The sequence below is a fragment of the Pan paniscus genome, chromosome 19, assembly GCF_029289425.2.
Source record: "Pan paniscus chromosome 19, NHGRI_mPanPan1-v2.0_pri, whole genome shotgun sequence".
In the NCBI taxonomy this organism is placed as follows: Eukaryota; Metazoa; Chordata; class Mammalia; order Primates; family Hominidae; genus Pan; species Pan paniscus.
The window spans coordinates 63,270,834-63,278,929 of record NC_073268.2 but is presented as its reverse complement, the minus strand read 5'-3'; positions in this window follow the sequence as shown (position 1 = coordinate 63,278,929).

Here is an 8,096-nt window from a genome sequence, read left to right as displayed (position 1 = left end):
ACTGAAGGAACAACAGGATGCTGTGTGATGTTCCATGCATGTTTCCTCTGCATAATGGAAGGAGACACAAACATGCATTCCTAGTTCATGGGCAGACTCTCATGACTAGCTATAGCTCTAATGAGGTGGGTACCGCATATTTTTATTTAAGGTGGGAGGAAAGTCATGGTATCCACAATATTCTCCCTGTGGATTGAAAAGATGGATGGGCCATCACATATGCCCATAATACTCATAAATTGGCTTTTGATGGTTTTGCTACATACACAGCTGTTACTGAATATGGCAGGAAATATACCTACTCTAAGTGTGACCCTAACTGAGCTCTGGTGAGATATTTTCAACTATCATTAGCTGGCTTAAATTACCAATTAATGAGATCACTGTTTTTATAATTCTGTTGACTTAGAATTTATCTTTGACACATTGATAGATTGAATCTTTTATACTTTAAAAATTTATTTTGATAAAATTCTATGAAATAGGTCGTCAGGCGTTAAAAACAAAATCTCCATGAAAATAACTCACCAAAGTCTAGCGACTTACCCAAAGTGCTAGGCTCTAGGCCAGAAGGAAACTTGTTCTATTTTTTCTCTCAGATTTTCACAACTCATTTATTTTTACTTCTTTTGGAACTTAACATCTGACTTGCAGACATAAGTATGTATCATATTTACTGTATTTGAAGTTGAAAGATGAAAGAAGAAAATATGAATGAGACCAAGATACATAGGATGAGTTATAGGATTACAGATAGTGAGGACTCTTTACATAATAGTTAAAACTCTGATCAATTACAGATAGACTGATCACTCAGATTTTGAAAGCTCTGAAACAAGACCATAATATTCTAGTGGGACCCCTATTATGGGCCACCAGGAGTGGATCAGAGAACCTTGCAGAGCTTGGACAAGGAGAGAAGAGAAGCAGCACTGAGTGAGGGAGTACACATTTCCCTTAGACTTGCTTCTTAAAGGATTGTCTACATAGAAAACACAGGAGATTAATGCGAAGGCTTTTGTATTTGTATGGTTCTTTGTGATTAGATATGAGTGGGAAGAATGGCTCCAATCTAAACAAGGAGAATTATTTTGGAAACTGTCTTTAAGCAGTCTGTGTAAAAGCTGCTCGCTCTCTATTTTCCTCAGATTAGGAAATATTATAGGCTTCTATAACCTTGCATTTCCTTATCTATTAAAAACATAAATGTGGTGAAAGTCAAATACTGCCTTCACCTTACGGGGTTGTATGAATTAAATTAGATTTTATATATATAGGTATCAGAAATTATATTATTATATCACATATGGGAGATTATATATACTTTATTATATGTAATCTTATGTAATTCATACATGCACGTATGTAAACTGCTTAGGATAGTGTCACCAGGGGCAGCTGAAGCAAACATTTCTTCACTAGAGATGAAGGTCACAATGGCTTGCTGGTATTTCTCCCAAATATACCCAGGGAGTTAAAGTGGTAGTAAAGAGCTGAAGATAGATGGTAGATAGGAAATGTCTAATGAACGAGATTTTTTTTTCTTTTATAAATTTTGTTTAAAAATACATTTGGGACCTAGGTTGGAGATGTTCATGTCTTAGCTTCTATAGTGTCCAGTGTGGCAGCATGACATTAATTAAAAAAATCCTTAAGATTCAGCAAGTCAGACTGGTGTTTGTCTTCTTTTAAATTTCTCTGAGACTCCAAAGGGCCATCACTACTGAAAAGAGGTTGTATAGTCACTTTCAAGTCAACTACTTTTATTACATTCTACATAGTTATATTTCATCATGTGGGTAGGTCATTGACTCACTTGTTTGCTCAATACATACTTACAGAGTGTCCGCTATGTGTCAGCTGTTGTTATAGCACAGGGGATAATGCAAAAAACTGGCAAAGCCCTGCCCTTATGGCAATTTCAGTCAGCAGGGGTGGATATACATAAACAAATAAACAAGTAAATATGTAGCATGTCAGATGGTATTAACTACTATAAAAGGAACAATAAAGCAGAGTAAGGAGTAAAGGGAATACTGCACCAAGGGGAGTGACCTGGATGGGCTTCTGTATTAAGGTGTCATTTGAGTAGAAGTTTGAGAGAAGTGAAGGAGCAGCCCATATGAATATCTGGAAGAAGAATTTTCAGACAGAGGGAGCACAAAGTACCAAGTCTCTAAAGTAGGAGTACGCCTAAAGTGTCTGATTTGTGATAACACGTATGAACCTTGAGAATATTATACTAGTGAAATAAGCCAGGCACAGAAAGACACATACAACATGATTTCACCTATAAGTAGAATCTGAAGTTGAATTCACGGAAGCAGAATAGAATAGTGATTACCAGGGATTGAGGGTTGGGAGAAGGAATTAGATGTTGATTAAACGATATACAATTTCAGTTAGGAGGAATAAGTTCAAGAGATCTATTGTACTGCATCATAACTATAATTAATAACAATGTATTGTATACTTGAAAATTGGTAAGAAAGTTGATTTTAAGTGTTATCACCACAACAAATAAGTATGTGAGGTAATGCATATGTTAATTAGTTGAATTTAGCTATTCCAGAATGTATACTTATTTTAAAACATCATGTTGTACACCATGATATGTGTAAATATATATAATTTTTATTTGTCAACCTAAAAAAGCAGCAAGAAAACCTGTAACAGGAGCAAAATGGGCAAAGAGGAGAGTGGCAGGAGATGAGTTAGGAAGGGTCAGGTAATGTAGGTCCTTATGGGACTATAGGGACTTTTTGGCTTTTAATCTGAGTAATATGGGAAGCCAGTGAGAATTTTAGGAAGAGAAGCAATAAAATCTGACAGAATGTAAAAATCACTCTGCTTTCTATGTTGAGTGTAGACTGCAGGCATCAAGGGTAGGCCAACAGTGGGCAGCAGGGCCAAGGATAGATAGGCATTGCCACAATGCAGATGGAATAGAGTAATGGCTTGGACTGTGTCCTAGTGACTATAGCTGCATAACAAATTACCCCAAATATGGTGGATTAAAACAGCCATTTTAGTAGGCACATGCATTCTGTGGGTCAATAATTTGGAAAGGACACAGTGTTCTCTCTGTTCTCCAATATCTGGGGCCCCTAAGATCCCAAATCCTGGGGGTGATTCAACACCTAGGGACAAGTACTTTGTCTTATAATAATGGTTAGAGAAAAAAAGGATTGTTGAGAAGGATAACAAATAAATGAAGTGGTATCTGGAGGCAGACATGGGGTCAAGATAGGAAAAACTAAGCATATTGTTAAAAGATGGGCAAGATTAAATATATTTGTGTTGGGGAGAAAAATTCTGTGAGTTAAACAAATTGATAATGCAAAAGATGGAGGGGCTAGAATCCAGAGGCTAAATGGAAGGGTTGGACTCTGATGGGAACAGGAACACTTTGTGTATTAGGAAAGAAGACTGAGAGTGAAGGCAAGTTTTAGCTTAGTAGATTTGATGCTGAAAAGATGAGGGAGTTGGTACTTATGGGACAATAGGGACTTTGGCTTTTAATCTGAGTGATATGGGAAGCCATTGAGAATTTTAGGAAGGAATTCTGCTTGCTTCTGTTTTCTCAGTGACGTATGCAGCAAAGTCATTGACTGAGTGGAAGGCAGGGGAGGAGATGTAGTGGGTATATAGAGAGAAGATGTGAAGTGTTCATTTTGGAGAGTGAAAGGTATACTACATGTCCCCAGAGTACTGAGTGATAATCATGAAATTAAAGTGAGACCTGTTTAGCAAAGTTACATGCTTTTTTCCCACAACTTTGTTTGCTTGGATGTGTCCACAGAAAAGATGAATATTTGGGTTTAACCAAGGTAAGAGTTTATCGGGTAAGTGCAATAGAGGGAGAGATGGGCAAGGGAGCTAAGAATATTTTCAAGTGTGTAATTGTAATAATGTGCCATAAAATTTAAGCTTGAATAAGGAAGGAAGTGAGAATATGAGGGGACACACCAGAACAATGAAAAAGTGGAGGGGCATCAATGGATAGAAGGTCTTGATGATATCAAAGAAATTGTAGGGATGAAAATCTGGAGTAGGTGAGCTGGAAGAACAGAAGGTATTGGATAGAGATTGACTGTAATAAATCCCAATTGGTTGTGATGTGTAACTCTTTTTATACACTGTTGGATTTGATTTGCTAAGATTTTGTTGAGGATTTTTGCATCTATGTTTATGAGAGATATTGGTGTGTATTTTTTCTTTCTTATAAGATCTTTATTTGGTTTTGGTATGGGTCATGCTGGCCTCAAAGAATGAGTCAGAAAATATTTTCTCTGCTTTTATGTTCCTGAAATTATTGTGGATAATTAGTATTATTTCTTCCTTAAATGTTTCGTGGAATTCACCAGTGAAACCATCTGAGCTTGGTGCTTTTTTAGGGAATTCTTGATTCAACTTCCGCAATAGATATAGTCCTATTTAGATTATCTGCTTCTCCTTATGCAAGTTTGTGCAGAGGCTGAATAGTATGATTGAAATTGAGGTTTTGGAGAAGGTACACACATAGTGATGATTAAGTCAAGGATGACTATGTGCTGAATCTAAACTCTGGGGAGTCCCAGAGGCCGTTTTCTATACATGCAAACACATTTTTGTGCACACATATATAGTGTATATATTTATACGAATGGGATTGTATTATACGGATGGTGTTTATACAAATGGGATTGTGTTATACAAATGGGATTGTATTATACAAATGGGATTGTATTATACGGATTTTTTTTTCATTATACTGTATTTTGAGCTTCTTTCCATGTTAGTATTCACTCGTTCAATTGGTATTTATTGAGCAGATATACAATGGTTTAAAAACCAAAGTGCTTGCTCTGATGGAATTTACATTTTGATGGGGGTGGTAGTGGAGACAATATGCTCATAAAAATACTTGAAGAAGAATTTCATATTCCAAGTGCTAGACCATGGAAGGTATAAGTTAGAGTAACGAGATAGAGATTGATGTGGGGAGAGGACCACAAGAGGTAGGCTTCTTTCAGCTGTGACTTGAATAATGTGAAATAATTAGCCATGCAAAAATCTAAATGAAGAGCATTCCAGGTAGGGAAAATTTGGGGGAAGTGAGGGAGAAAAAAATAGCTCCGTATTTTGAATGCCTACTACAAACCATGTGTGTATTCTAAACATTTGATATACATTGCTTCATGTTATCCTCACACAAACCCGAAGAGTAGAAAGTACTATTATTACCATATACTGAAAAGGAATTGAGCCACAGTCTGAGTAAGTAAATTGCCCAGGCCACATAACTGGTGTGTGGTAGAGTTAGTGCTCAGCTCAGGCAGGTTTACCCCAGAGACCATGGCATATCCTTTTTTCCCTCCCCTCCCCTCCCCTCCCTTTGCCTCCCCTTGCCTCTCCTTTCCTTCCCTCCCCTTCCCTTCCCTTCCCCTCACTTTTTTTCTGAGATGGGCTCTCACTCTGTTACCCAGGTTGGAGTGCAGTGGCACTATCTCAGCTCACTGCAACCTCTGCCTCCCAGGTTCACGCGATCCTCCCACCTCAGTCTCCTGAGTAGCTGACCACAGGCACGCACCACCATGCCCAGCTAATTGTTTGTATTTTTGGTAGAGACAGGGTTTCGCCAAGTTTCCCAGGCTGGTCTTGAACTCCTGAGCTCAGGCAATCCACATGCCTCAGTCTCCCAAAGTGCTGAGATTACAGGTGTGAGCCACCATGCCTGGTGCATTGCCTATCCTTTTACTGTATGGCCTCTAAGGGCCCTTCCAACTCAAAGATTCTATATTTATCTAATGTGGTATTTTATTGACACAGTAAAGGCAATGCCAGAAGTAAAAAGCTAACAGGATAATAAGTGAGGGACCTCCTGTAAAATGACTTACACTTTATGAAAACCTACATGTATGGGAACTTCCTGTGATGTTATGGTATCCAGTTGTTGAACATACCATAATTCTTATCCACCAGAAGCAGACATATTCAAAACCAGGATGCCACAAATAAATTAAAATCATGACACATACAGATATGGAAATTACATGACTCTGAAAGATAGAAACGTATAGAGACTTATGTTTTCTTTACTACAGGATATAAGTAGAGACTTGAACCTGTTTTTCAAAAATTCTATCTTGGTGACATATTCATCATTTGGCCCCAATACACGAAACAGTTTTGCTCACTCACCACTTACCCCTCCTGGCTGTCTACACCTTTCCTCTTACTTCTTCCATTGTATGAATAGAGAAGTGTAAATGTGATAATAACTCAGAGGCACACATTTTCTTGGGCAAGCAAGTCTCAGTGGGAAAAAAATTGGAGAGATAGAATCTTTCAACTCTTTCTAGTTATTCTGTGTTATTATTTAGGACCTGGATTCCCAAGGGTCGATACTTATTTGTGTGGCTTACTCTTATTTTCCTTCCTTGTTGTTATCTGACATTTCTACCCTAAGGTATGAAAAATCATATGCTAGCTCCACTGCTCAGGCAACATTAATACTTACTATTTGAGAATCTGATTTTCCAAGTATTGATGAACAGTAGTACAAATAAATCAGTGGACAAATTTAATTATATCTTCGATTTCCTTAAATTCTCACCTCTTCCTCAGTTCCAGTTAGAGAGCAAGACTTGCTTAGGCATCTTGCTCCAGGAGGTGGACTTTTATGTTAAAAGTCATGCTTCCTTTCAAGAATTTTATTTGTGTTCAAGTTTTGGGTATGGCGCTAAGATACCTTTAATCAAGAAAAGAAGTACCGGGAAGTCACTGCTGTTCCTGCCAACAGCTAGCATCTCCTGTAGAGTTGGCATTAGAGATAGGAAGAGAATACACTCTGTTTCCAAGTTGTGGGATAGCAATGAAAGATAACTGTAAAAAGATAAGAGGCAGTTATGTTGGGAAAATGGATTAAATGTTTTCTTTTTCATGTACTAGTTGTTTGTGAGTACTTTGGATTTTTATAAATTTTACTGGGTAAACAGTAGCCTGTTGATTTTGACAGTGTTGAAACTAAGAGAAAAGATTGAAAAAAATAATTGTTTCTTAAACATAGGTTGTAGCTGGGGAAAATGCAGAAGTAAAATGTGGATAAATACAGATATTTTTCTTTGAACAAGTAAAATGAATGTATCAATCTGAAATCTGGATTTGCCTTGAGTAACAGGAGAAATAAGACAGGATGCAATAATTGAAGAGGAGAGGCAAGTCAGGATGCAATAACTGAAGGTAAAAGATAAGACAGGATGGAATAACTGAACAGGAGGGATAAGACAGGATACAATAATTGAATGGGAGAGATAAGACAAGATACAGGGATTGGAGAGGAGAGAGAAGAAAGGATGTGATAAATGAAAAAGACAAGACAGGATGTAATAAATGAGAGGGAGAGATCCGACAGGTACAACAAATGAGAGAGAAAGAGAGAGAAGACAGGATGCAATAAATGGATATGAGAGGTGAGACAGGATGCAGTACATGAGCAGGTGAGATAAGACGGTACAAAAATGAGTGGAAGAGACAAGATGGAATAACTCAATGCGAAAGATAACATGACACAATAAATGAAAAAGAGAGATAAGACAGGATACAGTAAGTGAACTGGAGTGATAAGACAGGATGCATGTAGTAAATGAGCAGGAAAGATAAGACAGGATGAAATAACTAAATAGGAAAGATAAGACAAGCAGGAGTAACTGGTCAGAAGAGATAAGACAGGATGCAGTAAGTGAAATGGGAAGATAAGATAGGATGCAATAAAAGGGCAGGAGAAATAAGAAAGAGTGGAATATCTGGATTGGAAAGTTAAGACAGGATGCAATAACTAAGCAGGAGACATAAGACTGGATGCAATAACTGAACAGGAGAGATAATCAGGATGGAGTAAATCAATAGGAGATGTAAGATAGGAAGTAATAACTGAAAGGGGGAAAATATTAGCTTATTACAGACAGATTCTCCTTCCTACTAGGGAATGCTTTCTGAAGCTGGTAACATTGAAGGATGAGTAGGGTGGACTTGCAAAGAGGAGGAAAAAGCATTACAACAGGAGAAAGAAGAATATAACTGTGATATTAAAATATGGGAAAGGCAGCACTTCA